At 36.9% G+C, this 20,548-nt stretch overlaps 1 protein-coding gene across 2 annotated transcripts in view; it reads right to left on the reverse strand.

Annotated features, from left to right (window-relative positions):
* The window catches only part of LOC123529181 (protein dispatched homolog 1-like), a 139,116-nt gene extending 119,301 nt beyond the window's left edge, over positions 1 to 19,815 (reverse strand). The window contains exon 1 of one of the 2 annotated variants that reach the window (XM_053518338.1): positions 19,546 to 19,815. The gene's annotated coding sequence lies outside the window, so the exon portion shown is untranslated. The remainder of the gene's footprint in view (positions 1 to 19,545) is intronic. The other variant, XM_053518343.1, reaches the window with a different exon arrangement.
* Between the last annotated feature and the right edge of the window lie 733 nt (positions 19,816 to 20,548).

Below are 20,548 nucleotides of genomic sequence, written 5' to 3' on the forward strand. Positions count from 1 at the left end.
TTCAAAATAAGCTATTTATAGTAACATAAAAGGGAAGTAATTCAAAAAAAAATTATTGTAAGTACAAAAAAGAGATCTGCCAAATAAAAACAAGAGCACTGCAATGCAGAGCAATATACACAAAGCAAAGTCATATATGAGCTTTGACCCTTAAGTGAGACCTTGACCTTGAAGCTAGTCATCCGGAGCATGCGCTCTGCACATTGTTACAATGTGGTGAACATTTCTGCTAAGTTTCTTTGAAATCCTTCCAGCAGTTCAAGAGTTACAGAGCGGACACGAAAGAAACTGATATGACTTTTGACCCCTAAGTGTGACCTTGACCTTGAAGCAAGTCATCCGGAACATGCACTCTGCACGTCGTCTTGGTGTGGTGAACATTTGTGTCAAGTTTCTTTGAAACCCTTCAAGGGGTTCAAGAGTTACAGAGCGGACACGAAACAAACTGATATGACTTTTGACCCCTAAGTGTGACCTTGACCTTGAAGCAAGTCATCCGGAACATGCGCTCTGCACGTCGTCTTGGTGTGGTGAACATTTGTGTCAAGTTTCTTCGAAATCCTTCAAGGGGTTCAAGAGTTACAGAGCGGACACGAAACAAACTTCTATGACCTTTGACTCCTAAGTGTGACCTTGACCTTGAAGCGAGACATCCAAAACATGCGCTCTGCACATCCTCTCAGTGTGGTGAACATTTGTGTAAAGTTTCCTTGAAATCCTTCAAGGGGTTCAAGAGTTACAGAGCGGACACAAAACTGCTAACGGACAGACGGACGGACAGACGGACACCAGTGTCATAACATAATACGTCCCTTCGGGTGTATAAAAATGTTATTTTGTCTTTTCAACATAATCTTTCTATAAAAAATTCCTCATCAGGAAATTCAGTATATTTCAGAAAAATTAAATTCTGCATAAAGACTTCATACTTTAAACCATTATTAAGCCCCGGTAAAAGAATGTCATGTATTATTACATTCCCCACTCACAAAGTTTGATAAAAAAATATGTATTACTTTTTGAGTTAGGCGCGTCACAAAATGAAAATGTGCATTGTTGAATATTTCAGGGGCCATAACTCTGAAAATAGGGGGCAGACCCAGACAAAAAATAGGAGGTGCGCAAGTTCATATCATGCTAAAAATCATGCAAGGTTTAATAAATTTATATTAAATACTTATTGAGCTAGGTGCGTCACAAGGCGAAAATGTGCATTTTTAACTATTTCAGGGGCCATAACTCTGAAAATAGGGGGCGGACACAGATGAAAAATAGAAGGTGCGCAAGTTCATATCATGATTAAGACTCATGCAAGGTTTCATGAATCTATATCAAATACTTTTCGAGCTACGCGTGTCTTAAGGTGAAAATGTGCATTTTTGACTATTTCAGGGGCCATAACTCTGGAAATAAGGGGTGGGGCCAGAGGAAAAATAGTAGGTATGCAAGTTTATATCATGATAAAGACTCATGCAAGGTTTCATCAATTTATATCAAATACCTTTTGAGCTAGGCACGTCACAAACTTCGGACGGACGCACAGACACACGCACGGACGAGCAAATCTATATGCCCCCACCACTCATGGGTTGGGGCACAAAAATACAGCCCCTATTGCATACACAAGGCTTTTCTTTGATTTGACCAGGTGACCTAGTTTTTGACCCCATATGACCCTTTTTAGATCTTGACCTAGATTTCATCAAGACATTCTGATCAAATTTCGTAATGATCCAATGAAAAATGCAGCCCCTATTGCATACACAAGGGTTTTCTGTGATTTTTGACTGGGTGACCTAGTTTTATATCCTACATGACCCAGATTCTAACTTGACCTAGAGGTCATCAAGACAAACATTCTGACAAATATTCATGAGTTTCAAACTTAAAATGTGGTCTCTAGAGTGTTAACAAGATTTTTCTTTGATCTGGCCTAGTGACCTAGTTTTTGACCCCACATGTCCCAGTTTCAAACTTAGCCTAAAGATCATCAAGATAAACATTCTGACCAAGTTTCGTGAAGATAGGATCATAAATGTGGTCTCTAGAGTGTTAACAAGCTTTTGTTTTGATTTGACCGGTTGACCTAGTTTTTGACCCCATATGACCCAGATTCGAACCTGACCTAGAGGTCATCAAGGCAAATATTCTGACCAATTCTCATGAGTTTCAAACTTAAACTCTGGACTCTTAGAGTGTTAAAAAGATTTTCCTTTGATCTGGCCTACTGACCCGGTTTTGAACTTGACCTTTAGATCATCAAGACAAAGTCATTCTGACCAAGTTTCATAAAGATTGGGTCAAAACTGTGGCCGCTAGTGTGTTAACAAGGCAAATGTCGACGGACGACTCACGAGGGACGACACCAGACAAGTGAGCTATAAAGTGTGACAAAGATGAACTGATGGATAAACAGATGAACAATATTTCAATATCTATCATCCAGGGCTCCAGATAAGATGCCTATTAGCATAAATTACGCTTTGAAATAATGCATATACGCATGTCTGATAATTTTAAAGCGTATAAAAACGTATATGAAATTACAGAAACGCACGCAATGACTTTATTGGCATAAACAAAATCTGAATCGTCCGGATGCTTTATGTAACAGAGCACAGTCGGCATTAATTTTACCACATTGAACGTACACACGCATTGAATGGTACTCTATAAACCTAGGTTAAACTATTTTTTACACTCAATGTCTGTGTATAGCAAATAGTTGGGAATTAATAATGATGGTACGGTAGTTTATTTTAAACCGGTGTCGATTTAAAATATCAACTTCCGGTGCGGAATAAACAAAAATGTCTCTTTCTAAGAATGTATAAGAGAACAAACACTACGCATTCTTTAAACCAACAAAACTGATCCCCAAAACATACCTAAAGGTATATTGAATATTCTATTTTATTCGGTAGTGAGTGGTGGAGCCAAAGCAAGCCAAGGGAAAAAAAAGAAGCAAAAACTTAAATGATGAATTGAAACTAAACTGCAAACAAATGCATGGGTGTTACACCCAATAAATATGTTATAAAACTGATTTCTGTTTTTTTCACATTTATAAATTTTCAGGAGTAAAATTACTTCTAGTCAATTTCAGATTTTACCATTTTACTCATTCACAAAAAATATGTTGAGTAAATACTCACTGGCCAAAAAAATTATCTGGAGCCCTGATCATCTTTTGAAATGGGGAATCAATGTTTGAAAGGGCCCTTACTGCCTTAGGATGATCTATTTATATGACATTCTTTTCATTGGCAATGTCACTCATAATTAATGGCAATCTTCCTATTCATAAAATTTTAATTTTTACCAGTCATATATTTCTTTCTTTACACTCTTCTTGAGAACTTCCTTCTTGCAGGAATAATAGAAACATCTTTTAGATCATTTACATATATATCTTAGAAAATGCATTTCTGTGACTTCAACAAGATTGTGAATACATGAATGATTGATTTCCTAGGACAAGCTGTATACCAATAGACAGATATATAGGGAAATATCCATGTGCACATCTCAGACTAAAACAAAAACCTTGCTTAAAAATAATTAAGAACAAAGATTAATGTTTAATTTATAAGTAAAATCGGAAATTGCTGGTTTCTTGATACATTATAAAGGCATATTTTTCATTTTTCAGACTGATTAAAAACAGGTCTGGAGTGCCAGACTGTCACAAAATACGCTCGTCATCGAACTTGGCCTAATTCAAGGTGCATAATCCAAGAGTGCCTGGGGCGATTTGAGTGGTTATCATACTTGGCCGATATATTATACCCACAAACATTGTCAGCAAGTTTGGTGAAGACTGGATGAAAACTGCTCGACTTAGAGTGTGGACAAGGCTAAATTCGCAGTTTTTTGAGTAATTCAAGGGCCATAATCCAATTAAGAGTGCCTGGGGCGATTAGCCTGGTTATCAAACTTGGCCGAGGTATTATGTCCACAATCATTATCTGCAAGTTTGGCGAAGATCGGATGAAAAATGTTTGACTTAGAGAGCGGATAAGGCTAAATTCGCAGATTACTCTTTCAGAGACGGGTGTATAAAAATTATTAATTGGTCTGAAAATAAAAAGAATTAATTAAATGCAAAAGTAAAACAAGAGCTGTCAAAGAAACATTCAACTTTTCAAAAGCCATGTCATTCAAAAGTTAGAATAATGAACAAGAGGGTCATAATGACCCTGGATCGCTCACCTGAGTAATATGAGCTACATGTTTCAAATGTCAAACTGATGCTGAAATATTTGGAAAGTAGGTCAGTAGGTCAAATTCATGGTCACTGAAAGCCAGTTTTAAGATTGATGTGCAAACTGTATATGTCATCCTTTCAAGGCTGTAACTTAAAAATCAAGAAAGTAGGTCAGTAGGTCAAGGTCACAGTCAAGTGACCCCCCCTACTTGGGGTCATCTAGTAATTATAATTAAACAGTCTAGGAAATATGATCAGATAATTTTTTAAGTATTTTTTCCTATATAACTCATATAACAAGTGACCCCCGGGACAGGGCCTCTTTTCTAAACAGGGGCATAATTTGAACAATTTCCGTAGAGGACCACTACGCAATGCAACATTTCAAATATCAAAAGTCAAGGCCTTGCAGTTTCAGGCAAGAAGATTTTCCTATATAAGGTTGTATGTAAAACTAAAATGGTACCCCCGGGCAGGGCCTCTTTTCACCCCAGTGTAATCATTTGAACAACCTTGGTAGAGGACCACAAGGCAATGTAAAATACCAAATATCAAAGGCTTAGGTCTTGTGGTTTCAGGCAAGAAGATTTTTAAAGTTTTTTCCTAATATTATAAGTCTATGTAAAACTTGCGGGACCCTGGGGCAGGGCCTCTTTTCATCCAAGGGGCATAATTTGAAAAATGTTCATAGAGGACTATTTGATGATGTAACATGCCAAATATAGAGGCTCTACACCTTGCGGTTTTTGTCAAGAAGATATTTTAAGTTTTTCCTTTTGGTTGCCATGGCAACCAGAGTTCTTCTTTGAATATTTGAAAGGGGACCACCCAAGGATCATTTCTGTGAAGTTTGGTGTAAATCTGCCCAGTGGTTTTGAAGAAGAAGATTTTTTAAGAAATTGTTGACGGACAGACGACGGGCTACGCACGACGGACACTGAGTGGTCACAAAAGCTCACCATGAGCCTTTGGCTCAGATGAGCTAAAAACAGACAAAAACAAGGGCAAAAGGGGCAACAATTTTGAGTAGTAGAACTTTTAAGTCTTATGGCACTTAATGAGATTACAGAACGGATTACATCAAAATATTGTCAAGTTAAAACAAGAGCACCGCCTGTGGGTGCCATCGCTCGTCTGCAAGTGCTGGGCAATATGTAAGAAAAGAGTTACAGTTCAGATATTCTAAGTATAAAAAGGGCCATAATTCTGCCAAAATGCAGGTTAGAGTTATGGTTCTTGGAGTAGTTATCATCTAATGATGCTAAACAAGGGTGCAAAGTTTCAAAGCTGTAGCTCTTATAGTTTTGGGGAAAGAAGTGGACCTAAACAAAAATTTTAACCGAGAAACTCAAATTTTCTACGTAAAAAAGGGCCATAATTCTGACAAAATGCATATCAGTTATGGTTCTTGGCCTACATAGTCACCTAATGATGACAAACATGTGTGCAAAGTTTCAAAGCTGTAGCTCATACAGTTTTTGAGAAAAGGTGGACCTAAACAAAAATTTTAACCAACGGCGACGCTAATGATCAAGTGACGTCAATACATCGTAGATATTTTTCAAAAATCAAAGGAGCTAAAAAGGGCTTAAATTTGTGAATAAACAAACAGATTTAAAAAACCTGTGCAGTACTGCTTTACATACGAAACAACCAAAAAATGGTTAAGTTGAAAGGGGCATAATGTGGCGAGATGCCTCTATCAGGATGTTTGATATAATTTAGTCACCGCATACCTTATGATTCGTACCTAGAATAGTTAGACCCAATCATATTCGAACCGCCGATGATCCGTCATAATTCAATATTTTAGATCCTAGACTAAATGAAATAAGCAATAATCTTTCATGAATTCCTAGAAAAGAAAGTTCTATCTACTGACACGTTAATTACGATAGTTTTAGGCCCTAATTACGGAAAATACACAAATTAAGGACAAATTACGCACTTCCATTATCAATGTACTAAGGAGCTTGATTTTGTCATAATCATTGAGCGCTCATTAATTACAATTGGATAAAAGCTTATAAATACCGGGACAGCGCCACGAAGAGATCAGAACCTGCCTGGCTACCGAGGAGTCAACAACGTCAAAGTAAATATATTATATGAATCTGCCAAGCTGCCGAGCGATAATAAATAAGAAATAATTACCATATACTATTGGGTTCTTGACCTCCTATCATAGTCTGAGTTCTTACTCAAAACATTGCGTTTCGTTTAAGGGCCACGACGATATGAACTTGACATCTAGTAGTATTTAGGTAAAATCTTAATGTATGGTATTCACCTCAGGCATAGTTTGTTGTGAATCGCCATACTACAAGATCCCATCCACTAATTTTGAGTGCTCGTCATCAGTTAAATTGAGATAGATTGATTAGCATTAATTATTTTATATTTCACCAATCATTTTAAGAATCATTTGTTTTCCAATCATTCGGCAAGGAAGCCCATAGGAAAATTATATTATATTTAATATACTGAGCTAGACCGTGCACGCTACAAAATTTGTCGCCCAACGGAGGACCATTCATAGCTTCATATAGGCTATCTTATCCACGCTAAAAGATGGCTGAGCACACTTTTGGGTTGCCTCATCACGACTAAACCAGTTGAAGAGGTTGGAGAGTTGAGGAGACAAATAGAATTTTGATACTTGAACGAGAGATTTCAAAGTTTACAACAAGAAATAGATAATGATCCTTGAGTGATATTGGTACCTCAACCACAATACAGAGTGATAAAAAAGTATGTCTTTAAAATGATACCACCAGGCAGACCTGACGAAGGTGTTTTCCACGATACATAAAGGACCATTGAAGCCTAGACGTCTGTTTACCAGAAACACCTACATCAAAAGATAAAGGTGAGTCATTATAAACCAGATAGATTTGTGACGGAGCGCATAAAAAAGGTTGCCCATCCACCAAAAATCGAGGATAAGCAAACCTTAGATTCAAGTGATGGAACAAAAAATATCAAGCTCCAGTAAGACGACTTTGGTGAAACCAGCCACATACGACGGACAAGTGCATGGACAGATTATAAGGCACACTTTGATGCATGTGCTACTTTAAATGGCTGGGATGACAACAAGAAAGGCTTATATCTATCCGTATCACTACGAGGACAAGCCCAGGGAGTTTTTGGCAACCTTAATTCAAAGACTACGGATTATCATGAATTAATAAGAGCTTTAGAAGATAGGTTTTCACCGAGAAATCAAACCGAGTTTATAGGGTTCAGTTGAGAGACAGACAACAGAAAGCTACAGAGTCAATGGCCGAACTGGGACAGGATATCCGACGTCTAGCTAACTTGGCATATCCTAATGCCCCAGCCGACGTTCGGAGACCCTGGCTAAGGAACAATTCATCGACGCCCTTGTGAGTTCAGAAATGCGTCTCAAAATTAAGCAGGCCAGGCCTACGGATCTAAACGATGCCGTCAGACATGCAGTGGAGTTGGAGGCCTTCTATCGTGCAGAAAAGAAACAACAGGGAATCTTTAGAAGCGCAGAAAATGAGGGACAGTCAAACGAAATTGAAGATCTTAAAAACGTAGTTTTGAATCTTAAACATAGCGTAGATAGTTTGAAACGCCAAGGACAATACAATAAGACTGAAAATAGATCCATGCATAGACCATACGGTTATGATAGACGACGAGTACAACAAGGTAAATACAGACAAGCACCTTATCACCGATCAAATGATGATAGATTGAAAAGACGATACCAACATTCAAATTCGGGTGTTACAAACTCTCCTCCCAAGAATAGAAAACGAGAGTTCCATTATAATTTTAAACCAGGCAGCTCAGAATTGAGATCGGAGGCAGGCAAAAGAAGAGACGACCGCAGATTCAATAAACCAAGCGTGCCAAAATCAGGTTTATATGTCACAGCAAGTATTGACAGGAAGTCAGTAGATTGTTTGATAGATACGGGAGCAACTTTGACTCTCATATCCGACAATTGTGGAGCTCAATTCAGCATAATCACACTTTGAAAGAATTTGACTTCCAAGTTTCATCAACGAGTGGGCATTTTTGAAAGTCAAAGGACAGGCAGAGCTGTCAATTTTATTTGGTAACAACAGATATTGGCGTACTACTGTCATAGTTGCAGAGATCGACATGGACGTGGTACTGGGCCTTGATTTTATGCGGATGTATGATGTAAGCATAGACATTGTACAAAATACCATCCAAATCCGTGGACCAAACTTTCAACTTGTTCTGTACAGGAAGAATAGGTTGTTACCAAGTTGGTCAGCCAGGACAAGTTGATGAACCGAATAAAAGAACGGACACGCCGTAGGAAAAGAAAGGTTCATACAGACGACTGCGACAGTAAAGTCCAAAACGTAGACTCCTTACAAAATACAGATGTTTGCAAAGATATTAGCATGGCGGACAAGACGAAGAAACGTCAACTTTTGCCGATATGCCCAGTGTGCAGGACACATATACCAGAAGGTATAAGGTTTGAAAACCATATTGTCGAGTGTTCAAAGAAGAATGATTTAGAGAGGACATGTAACATATGTAATAAAGTTATGTTAAAACTTGCATACTTGAAAAAGCATATGAAAATGCAACATAGTAAAACTATTTATGAACCTTATTCATCAAGTATCAAATTTTACGTTGACGATAATGGCTAGATCTCAGTGGAAGTGCTGATGAACATGTGATTCTGATTATCATCTTTGAAATATGATGACAGTCTGAGATTTAGAAAAACTGACTTTCAATATGCTATGTGATTGATAACAACTTAAGATTAAAGGAAAGATATTGTCTTATGTATGCATTGTTTCAGAGAGAAACATTTAAACAATGCCTCGATATACTCTGCATTTTCAGTTTGTCGTAATTTATGAATACGAAGTTATGTTTCTAAATGTCATGAGGGGCGCATGAACTCAGAGGAGAGGGTAATGTGGCGAGATGCCTCTATCAGGATGTTTGATATAATTTAGTCACCGCATACCTTATGATTCGTACCTAGAATAGTTAGACCCAATCATATTCGAACCGCCGATGATCCGTCATAATTCAATATTTTAGATCCTAGACTAAATGAAATAAGCAATAATCTTTCATGAATTCCTAGAAAAGAAAGTTCTATCTACTGACACGTTAATTACGATAGTTTTAGGCTCTAATTACGGAAAATACACAAATTAAGGACAAATTACGCACTTCCATTATCAATGTACTAAGGAGCTTGATTTTGTCATAATCATTGAGCGCTCATTAATTACAATTGGATAAAAGCTTATAAATACGGGACAGCGCCACGAAGAGATCAGAACCTGCCTGGCTACCGAGGAGTCAACAAGTCAAAGTAAATATATATTATATGAATCTGCCAAGCTGCCGAGCGATAATAAATAAGAAATAATTACCATATACTATTGGGTTCTTGACCTCCCTATCATAGTCTGAGTTCTTATCAAAACATTGCGTTTCGTTAAGGGCCACGCGATATGAACTTGACATCTAGTAGATTTATAGGTAAAATCTTAATGTATGGTATTCACCTCAGGCATAGTTTGTTGTGAATCGCCATACTACAAGATCCCATCCACTAATTTTGAGTGCTCGTCATCAGTTAAATTGAGATAGATTGATTAGCATTAATTATTTTATATTTCACCAATCATTTTAAGAATCATTTGTTTTCCAATCATTCGGCAAGGAAGCCCATAGGAAAATTATATTATATTTAATATACTGAGCTAGACCGTGCACGCTACAATAACTTTGTGAAAATGCAAACAGAGTTATGTTACCTGTGAACTGCATGTCAGATCATCAAAGTAAACAAGAGTGTGACTTTTCAATCCTTTCTAATCAGTGACTTAACCGAATCAGAACACCAACACTTGAGCTGCAGTATCAGTGCAATAGTTCTACCCTAAGGCCACATATAAAAAAGTTTTTGTTTGCTGTCTCCCGACCTACTCATTGAAGTTGGGTAGGTAGGTAGGCAATTTTTTTTTTTATTCCAGCGCTACTTATCATTATAACTAATTATATTATATTTCTCATGAAGATAAATGAATAAAATATGAAGATATCTTATGCCATTTTATATCGGATTTGTTGATACTTTTGCGAATATTTGGGAGAAAATATCTTAAATTTAAGTGATACAATTAAACTTCTTTCTGCTCTTCTACAACAATGACTAAAATTCTAAATTGTTATCATTTTGTGGGAGAGGTGGACCTCAGTCTGGGTAGGATGTGTGATTGTGTATAACGTATTTCATTTCGTAGGGTTATGTTTTTTGTTTGATAATTTAATTTTGCTCATGTTTGTTTTTAACAGACGAACTTAATGTATGGAGAGAGAGAGAGTGATATATGATGAGGCTACGGATCCATGGTAATGTAGTTTAAAAGGATTCACCAAAAAAAAGTCACACTCCCAATCTCCGAATGTCGATCTAAAAATTTCCTTCCATAAATACTGTGTGCTAAGACAATCTACATTTCTGAAACTTTACTTAAAGTAATTTACATAAGCCTCTAAATGTTGAAATCCATTTGCATATGTTACGAGGAAAATATGCACACATTTAATTAATAGAAAACTTACAACATGAAACCCACGTGTATTGTTTTCCCGCCAAAATATAATACAGAGTGCTTCAGCAATAAATTCATTTTAGTGCTCAGAGTTCAGGATTTTTGTTTAACGTCTGTACTTCAAATCGTGAAACGTGAGATTCTGAGCCATTTTCATATTAACATTCGATAAATTGATGAATTTTGCGCGGCGACGTCGAATAAAAATGGCGGCATCCATAACGTTTTCGGTGGCAGCGCCTACGAGTTTAATCGGGAGATGTGTATTGAATGAATACGACAGGTAACCCTTCTCAGGACCAGAAATGGACAGGAAATAATAGTTTCCGCTGTAAATACTCTTGATTTATATTGACCTGAAAAAGAGACTGTAGCCCTTCCGCAAACACAATATCAGGCATGAAATGCACGTGCTTTTTTCCCGCCAAAATTATAATTACATACCCACAACGTAATTATTTTCGCAAGCGTGCACAATCGATCTCATTTCAAATTTAGCAAAAGTATCCTAAGATGTTGAACAAGAGGCTCTTACAGTTTTGTATATAGTTTTTTTTGTGGTTTAATACGTTTTGTTTTTTTCTTTAGAATGGACAGCAATATTGCAGCAGACGACTTTGTGCACGTGAATAGTTGTTTCTTTTTTACGACGCTTTCTATAAAAGATTGATTCTTATTTGCAACATAATTGAAATGTATGTGCTAAAATAACATTTTACATCTAGAACAAGAGTGCCGGGAATGTAAACAATATACCCCGTCCACAAATTTCTTACTAGACTGTATTTGCAATCAATTTTAATTTGTGGTATTCTTTGTTTTTCTAAATCCAATAAAAATCCTTACCAGTAGAGAACCTTAAAATAACCTAAAATTTGAAAGAACATAATATGTACCGTAGAAAAGGGGTTTCTGGTTTTTCCATACCGGTCAATTTATAAAAAGTTACAATATAAGTTATTTATAGTAACAACTAGGGAATTTTAATTTTAAAAAAAAAAAAAAAAAAAATCCCCCTAAAAAATTGTAAGTCCCACAAAAATCCTAAGGTAGAGATGGTTCAAAAATAATCTCAAAATTGGTGTAACATGCAGTTATACGAAAAGTGGTCCGATTTTTCCCTGGGGATAGTAATGAGAAAGTTACAATAAAAGCTATTTATAGTAAAAAAACAAAGGGAAGAAATTTTCTAAAGAAGGGTGTGCTGCATTGTTCATGAGGGTGTAAAATTGTGCCAAGTTCATCAAATTTTCCCTGCAGAAAAAGAAATGCTTCGACAAAGTTATTTTTTGTATCTGATTTTTCCCTTGAGTGTGCCCTTTGACCTTAGCCCTAGGGACCTGGTTCTTGCGCAAGACACTCGTCTCGTGGTGGTGAACATTTGTCCCAAGTTTATCAAAAATCCCCCCATGATAAAGAAGATGCTTGGACAAAGTTTTCATTCTGTATCCTTTGCCCTTTTGTGTGACGGCCCTTTAGACCTGGGACCGGGTTTTTTGTGAAGACACCCGTCTCGATGGTGAACAATTGAGCCAAGTTACATCAAAATCCCCCATGCCTAAAAGAAGATTGCCCCGGAAAAAGTCATTTTTGTTTTGCCTTTATCTCTAAGTTGCCCTTGACCTTAGCCCTGGGGCCCTGGTTCTTGCGAATGAACTCCATCTCATGATGGTAAAACAATGTGAAATTTCATCAAATCCCTAAATGCAAGAAGTTTTGTCCGGACAAAGTCTGGGAGCCGCCCGCCCGCCACCGCCCCCAAAACAGGGGCGTTCCCATAATACGTCCCGTTTTTCAAACGGGCGTATAAAAATATTATAACAGTCTGACGTAAGTATGGTATTTCGCACTTAGCTTTTTGCACTCGCCAGCAACATGAAACTAATTTTGTAAGCTTGTCAATGCAGTAATCTTCAGTCATCTAATATATTTTTCACACCTTGTGATGCAAACACACTGGCTGATGTAATTATTGTCCAGTGATAGAAATTCGGGGGTTAACTGAAAGTGATAGACGCATGGGGGTTAAATGAAAGTGCTGCTCTGTTAATGTTCTGCAGCTGATTGGAACTTATAAACAAGAGCACCGCCTTGCGGGTGCTGACGCTCATCTGATTTTTTTTGTGTAATAGAAATATTGTCCTACCCATGATTTTCTAAGTCTAAAAAGGGCCATCATTCTTGCAAAAAGCAGGATAGAGTTATGTTTCTTGATGTTCAGTGTCCACTTATGATGGTGAAAAACTGTTGCAAGTTTTAAAGCAATAGCTTTGATAGTTTATGAGAAAAGTTGACTTAAACATAATACTCAACCAAGAAAATGATTTTCTAAGACCAAAAGGGGCAATAATTATTGCAAAAAGCCGGATGGAGTTATGTTGCTTGCTGTACAGGGTCAGCTTATGATGGTCAACAAGTGTTGCAAGTTTCAAAGCAATAGCTTTGATAGTTTAAGAGAAAAAGTTGACCTAAACATAAAACTTAACCAAGAAATCTGATATTTTCTAAGTCCAAAAGGGGCCATAAATCTTGCAAAAAGCAGGATGGAGTTATGTTTCTTGCTGTACAGGGTCAACTTATGATGGTGAACAAGTGTTGCAAGTTTTAAAGCAATAGCTTTGACAGTTTAGGATAAAAGCTGACCTAAACATAAAACTTAACCAAGAAAACTGAGTTTCTAAGTCCAAAAGGGGCAATAAATCTTGCAAAAAGCAGGATGGAGTTATGTTTCTTGATGTACAGGGTCTGCTTATGATGGTGAACAAGTATTCCAAGTTTCAAAGCAATAGCTTTGATAGTTTAGGAGAAAAGTTGACCTAAACATAAAACTTAACCAAGAAATCTGATATTTTCTAAGTACAAAAGGGGCCATAAATCTTGCAAAAAGCAGGATGGAGTTATGTTTCTTGCTATACAGGGTCAGCTTATGATGGTGAACAAGTATTCCAAGTTTCAAAGCAATAGCTTTGATAGTTTAGGAGAAAAGCTGACCTAAACATAAAACTTAAACAGGCAACGCCGACGCAGACGCCGACGCCGACGCCGACGCCGACAACCGCTCAAGTGATGACAATAACTCATCATTTTTTTTTCAAAAAATCAGATGAGCTAAAAAGAATATTCTGCTGTGGGCCAATAAAAAAATTTGGAGCGCGGTGTTTTTCGCGGGTCGGTCAGGAGACAGCAAACAAACCTAATTTTAATTTTGGCCTAATCTCTAAATAGTCTAGCTAAAACTAAGTTCAAAATCTCAATACATCATCACCTGTTAGGAAAAAACTGTTGATTATGCCTTCACATCTCCAGTTAACCTGACGTCAAACTTTAGAAATCAGTCCATAATTAGCAATGTGTCATTTCAGTGTCATTAGATGCTTGCCTTAAGCCTACTTAGTGTTTTAATTGCTTTTGATTTTGACGACTGTTCGAGAACTTTTCATTTGGATCATTAGCGGCTTTGGAGTCAATGCTTTTGACCTGGATCTTCTTGATTATGTAGTACTAAGTTTCAGAGAAGAAGATTTTTAAGTAAATTGTTGACAATGGACACAGAATAATTGCGCCCATATGTATAACTCATCCTGAACCCTTGGTAGAGGTGAGCTAAAAATGAATGCTTTTGACAAATAACAAAGAAAGTATTACAACAATCGGATTGAATCCATTCACAAAATTAATAAAGTCAAAATGTTTTGTGTCAGAAATGGCTGAAAGAACCATCATTAAAATAACCTAGATATTTTGAAAATTTAAAGTTCCTACAACTCTTGGAGTTGTTTACAATGATGTATAATACCAATCTGAAACAGACAACAAGAGGGCCATGATGGCCCTATATTGCTCACCTGTTATCATTGCACTTGAGGACAAGAAGGTCCTCAAAAAAAATCTATATACAAAGGACAGGAACAACTAAGGGAAGAAATTTAACCAAAAAGAAAAAACAATTCTAACAAGGTATAGATATGTCAAAATACACCTAAAAATTGGAGGTACCATCCATGTTGTACCACAGAAAAGTGGTCTCGGTTTTTCCCTATGGCTAATAATAAACAAGAGGACCATGATGGTCCTGAATCGCTCACCTCTTCCCACATGACCCAGTTTTGAGTATGACATCGTTTTTTCTATTATTTGACATAGTGACCTAGTTTTTGAGCTCATGTGACCCAGTTTTGAGCTTGACCTAGATATTATCAAGATAATAATTCTGACCAATTTTCATGAAGATCCATTGAAAAATATGGTCTCTAGGTTTTTTCTATTATTTCACCTATTGACCTAGTTTTCGAAGGTACGTGACCTTGTTTTGAACTTTACCAGATATCATCAAGGCGAACATTCTCACTAATTTTCATGAAGATCTCATGAAAAATATGGCCTCTAGAGAGGTCACAAGGTTTTTCTATTTTTATACCTACTGGCCTAGTTTTTGACAGCACATGACCCAGTTTTGAAACTGACCTAGATATCATCAAGGTGAACATTCAGATCAATTTTCATGATGATCCATTGAAAAATATGGCCTCTAGAGAGGTCAAAAGATTTTAATAATTTTAGACCTACTGACCTAGTTTTTGACCGCAGTTGATTCAGTTTCAAACTTGACTTGCTAGATATCATCAAGATGAACATTCAGACCAACTTTCATACAGATCCCATGAAAAGTATGGCCTCTAGAGAGGTCACAATGTTTTATTATTATTTGACCTACTGACCTAGTTTTTTATGGCACGTGACCCAGTTTCAAACTTGAACTAGATAACATCAAGGTGAACATTCTGACCAATTTTTATGGAAATCCATTCATAAGTATGGCCTCTAGAGAGGTCAAAAGGTTTTTCTATTTTTAGACCTACTGACCTAGTTTTTGGCCGCACATGACCCTGTTTCGAACTTGACCTAGATATTATCAAGATGAACATTCAGACCAATTTTCATACAGATCCAATGAAAAATATGGCCTTTAGAGAGGTCACAAGGTTTTTCTATTATCTGACCTACTGACCTAGTTTTTGACGGCACGTGACCCACTTTCGAACTTGATCTAGATATCATCAAGATGAACATTCAGATTAACTTTCATACAGATCCCATGAAAAATATGGCCTCTAGAGTGGTCACATGGTTTTTCTATTATTTGACCTACTGACCTAGTTTTTGACGGCACGTGACCTACTTTCGAACTTGACCTAGATATCATCAAGGTGAACGTTCTGACCAATTTTCATGAAGATGTCATGAAATATATGGCCTCTAGAGAGGTCACAAGGTTTTTCTATTTTTAGACCTACTGACCTAGTTTTTGACAGCACGTGACCCGGTTTCGAACTTGACCTAGATATCATCAAGATGAACATTCAGACCAACTTTCATACAGATCCCATGAAAAATATGGCTTTTAGAGAGGTCACAAGGTTTTTCTATTATTTGACCTACTGACCTAGTTTTTGATGGCACATGACGGAGTTTTGAACTTGGCCTAGATATCATCAAGGTGAACGTTCTGACCAATTTTCATGAAGATCTTTTGAAATATATGGCCTCTAGAGAGTTCAAAAGGTTTTTCTATTTTTAGACCTACTGACCTAGTTTTTGAAGGCACGTGACCCAGTTTCGAACTTGACCTAGATATCATCAAGATAAACATTCTGACCAACTTTCATAAAGATCCCATGAAAAATGTGACCTCTAGAGTGGTCACAAGGTTTTTCTATTTTTAGACCTACTGACCTAGTTTTTGACCGCACGTGACCCAGTTTCGAACTTGACCTAGATATCATCAAGATGAACATTCTGACCAACTTTCATGAAGATCCCATGAAAAATGTGACCTCTAGAGTGGTCACAAGGTTTTTCTATTTTTAGACCTACTGACCTAGTTTTTGACCGCACGTGACCCAGTTTCGAACCTGACCTAGATATCATCAAGATGAACATTCTGACCAATTTTCATAAAGATCCCATGAAAAATATGACCTCTAGAGTGGTCACAAGCAAAAAGTTTACGGACGCACGCACGGACGGACGGACGACGGACACTGCGCGATCACAAAAGCTCACCTTGTCACTTTGTGCCAGGTGAGCTAAAAAGTTACTAAAATAAGCTATTTATAGTAACGTAAAAGGGAAGTAATTAAAAAAGAAATAAATATTGTAAGTGAACAAAAGAAGGATCTGCCAAATAAATCTGTTAGCATAAATGAAATTTCAAATCAGTATCTTCATTAGTTACGGAGATATACCCATTTTAATTTGAAATAAAGGGAGGTAATTTGACATAAAATCAGTCCATAGTTATCTACCCTGATTGTCTCAGTCAAACTAATAACAATAATGAAATTTCAAGTAAGTCCTATAAGTACTTACTGATATAAATCCATTTTGATTACAATCAGGGGAGGTAATCAGATATAAAATAACTATGGAACCTATGACTGGATCTGATTTGTCATGGAATCCAAGATTTATTGTTGTTGAAGATATTTTGGAAGTTTGTTTCAAATAAAACCATAAATGAAGTCTCTATATGGCTGCAAAAGCAAAAATAGCCGATTTTGGACCTTAAAGGGGTCATAACTCTGGAACCCATGAAGGAATCTGGCCACTTCAAGAAAGGAAGAAAGATCTTGTGGTGGTACAAGTTGTGTGCAAGTTTGGTTAAAATCAAATCATAAATGAAGCTGCTATTGTACAGACAAGGTCAAAATAGCTAATTTTAGCCCTTTCAGGGGCCATAACTCTGGACCCCATTATGGGATCTGGCCGGTTCAAGAAAGGAAACAAGCTCTTATGGTGACACAAGTTTTGTGCAAGTTTGATTAAATTCAAATCATAAACGAAGCTGCTATTGCGCAGACAAGGTCAAAATAGCTAATTCTGGCCCTTTCAGGGGCCATAACTCTGGAACCCATACAGAAATCTCGCCAGTTCAAGAGAGGAACCATCATCTGATGGTGATACAAGTTGTGTGCAAGTTTGGTTGAAATAAAATAATAAATGAAGCTGCTATTGTGCAGACAAGGTCAAAATAGCTAATTCTGGCCATTTCAGGGGCCATAACTCTGGAACCCATAATGGAATCTGGCCAGTTCAAGAAAGGAACCAAGATCTTATGGTGATACAAGTTGTGTGCCAGTTTGGTAAAAACAAAATCATAAATAAAGCTGCTATTGTGCAGACAAGGTCAAAATAGCTAATTTTATCCTTTTCAGGGGCCATAACTCTGGAACTGATCTTGTGGTGATACAAGTTGTGTGCAAGTCTGGTTAAAATAAAATCATAAAAGAAACCATTATCGTGCAGACAAGAAATTGTTGACGCATGGACGGACGCACAGACGACGGACGAAGGGTAATCACAAAAGCTCACCTTGTCACTATGTGACAGGTGAGCTAAAAAAATAAGCCGTGCCATGAGAAAACCAACATAGTGCATCTGCAACCAGCATCCGCACAGTCTGGTCAGGATCTATGCTGTTCGCTAACGGTTTATCTAATTGCAATAGGCTTTGAAAGGGAACTGCATGGATCCTGATCCATGCTGGTCACAAATGCATTATGTTGGTTTTCTCATGGTGTGGCTCAAATCAAGAAAAAACTTTCTTACAGAAAAGATGAATCAAACTGTAGAATTTTTTTCATGTATTTTGACAAAATCTGAAAATGCACAACAACAGGTTAAAGCTGGCAACATTTACAATGATTCATTACATGTGCATGACAATCAGAGTTGGACTCTCTTCATGAATACTGTAAAATCACTTAATTTTGTGAGCATGAAATTTTGTGGTTTTGGTCAAAACAGCAATTTTGTTGGGATATGAATTCGTGGATTTCAACTTTTGAATATAAAATGAATGGGAGTTTTACTTGCTTGTTGGGATTAAATTTCATGGATTGGCTAAAACACGAAATCCACGAAAATAAGTCCCCCATGAATATGAATGATTTCACAGTAACTATTGTTTTTTTTAATTGCAGGGAAGCAAAAATTGTATCCCATTTCAAAACCAAAGATATTAGCTCACGCAATTGATCAGAGTCATTTTTAGTTCAGGATTTGGCAGACAATATTTTCAGTGTTCAGAATTTGTGTTTTTGTAGCTGTATATTCGGACATAGTTTTTTAATTCTTATATTCAAGAGTTTTTACATAGTGTAAAGATGATGTTCACAAACATATAGCAAATATTACAAATTGTAATTTACAATGACTACCAAATGCACAACTCAGTCAAATTAACCTATCATTTTAAGACGCCACAAATGCAATGAGCACTAAAAACTATGGCACAGAATTGTAAATGAGCTGCACCATGAGAAACCAACATATTGCATTTGCGAGCAGCATGGTTCCAGACCAGCCTGCCCATCCGTGCAGTCTGGTCAGGATCCATGCTGTTTGCTAATGATTTCTCTAATTGCAATAGGCTTTGAAAGTGAACAGCATGGATCCTGACAAGACTACACAAATGCGCAGGCTGGTCTGGATCTATGCTGGTTGCAAATGCACTATGCTGGTTTTCTCATGGTGCGGCTCAAATGGTACTTGACTAGTTCTCTTCTTAACACATATTACTTTGTCTACAACAGAATAATTATAATCACACACAGTGAACATTCCCTTCCTCATTTAGAGACGAAGGCTTCAGAGCATCAGGACTTACTCCATTAATTCATGTAAACACTGGCCATTTTCCTTATTTCTATGTTTTGATACCTTAACTTTTACCTGGCTAAATTTCTAAAATGCACTGGTCCATCTTTCAATTTGGGCAGTACCACTTGTTTATCAAAGGGGTGTTCACTGAAAATTTACTGACTGCAAACAGTGCAGACAATGATAACCTGTAGTTTCAGTACTTGGACTTGAATCTTGTTCTTATGTTTTCTTGTAGTTTCTCTAAGCACATCATGTTGCAAAATGTCTAAATCTTTACAAGTAATATTCACACGGGAATGTCCAAAGCAAGTCTACACTCTGTCTTCATCTTTACTACCAGTATAATTTATAACCTGAAATCAATTATGCATATACATAAAAATATATAAAGAACGGCAATACTGACTAAAATTAGTCCAGTCAGGGTCTTTGTATTGCAATGCATATTTTACTGATAAAATATATATTTTCGCTAGACCTTTTTCTTCTTTTATGTATATTTTATGCAAAATCCATTTCTAAACTTACTAGTACAACCTTAAATTGTTTTTACATGCATGTACACTTGATTTGGTTGCCGACATTGTGTACTGTGGCAGTTGCTGGCTGTTATAAATTTTATGATGGAAGGTTGTCCACAACAGCTGATATTGTCACAATAACCCTAGAACAAGCTGACATCCACTAAATGAACAGATGTGACACTTGTATGTTAAAGTAGTTAAGAATTACATGCTGTCATTTCACCTTTCTCACTTTCATCACTGTTTGACATTGTACACATCCTATAGGAGTTAATCTCATTTGCTTTGGTAAAGTTAGAACATTACCAGAAAACAACACAAACATTTTGGGCTTACAGTATACTGACCTTGCTTAATCAGAGCAAGTGGCTGCATTATACTTTTGGTAGAACAAGTTCAAAGAGATGTTAAATTGCCATTGTTTATTTTTTTTATTTTGTTGTATTTAACATCGCACCGACACAATTATAGGTCATATGGCGACTTTCCAGCTTTGATGGTGGAGGAAGACCCCAGGTGCCCCCCCCGTGCATTATTTCATCACGAGC

The sequence above is a fragment of the Mercenaria mercenaria genome, chromosome 1, assembly GCF_021730395.1.
Source record: "Mercenaria mercenaria strain notata chromosome 1, MADL_Memer_1, whole genome shotgun sequence".
Classification (NCBI taxonomy): domain Eukaryota; kingdom Metazoa; phylum Mollusca; class Bivalvia; order Venerida; family Veneridae; genus Mercenaria; species Mercenaria mercenaria.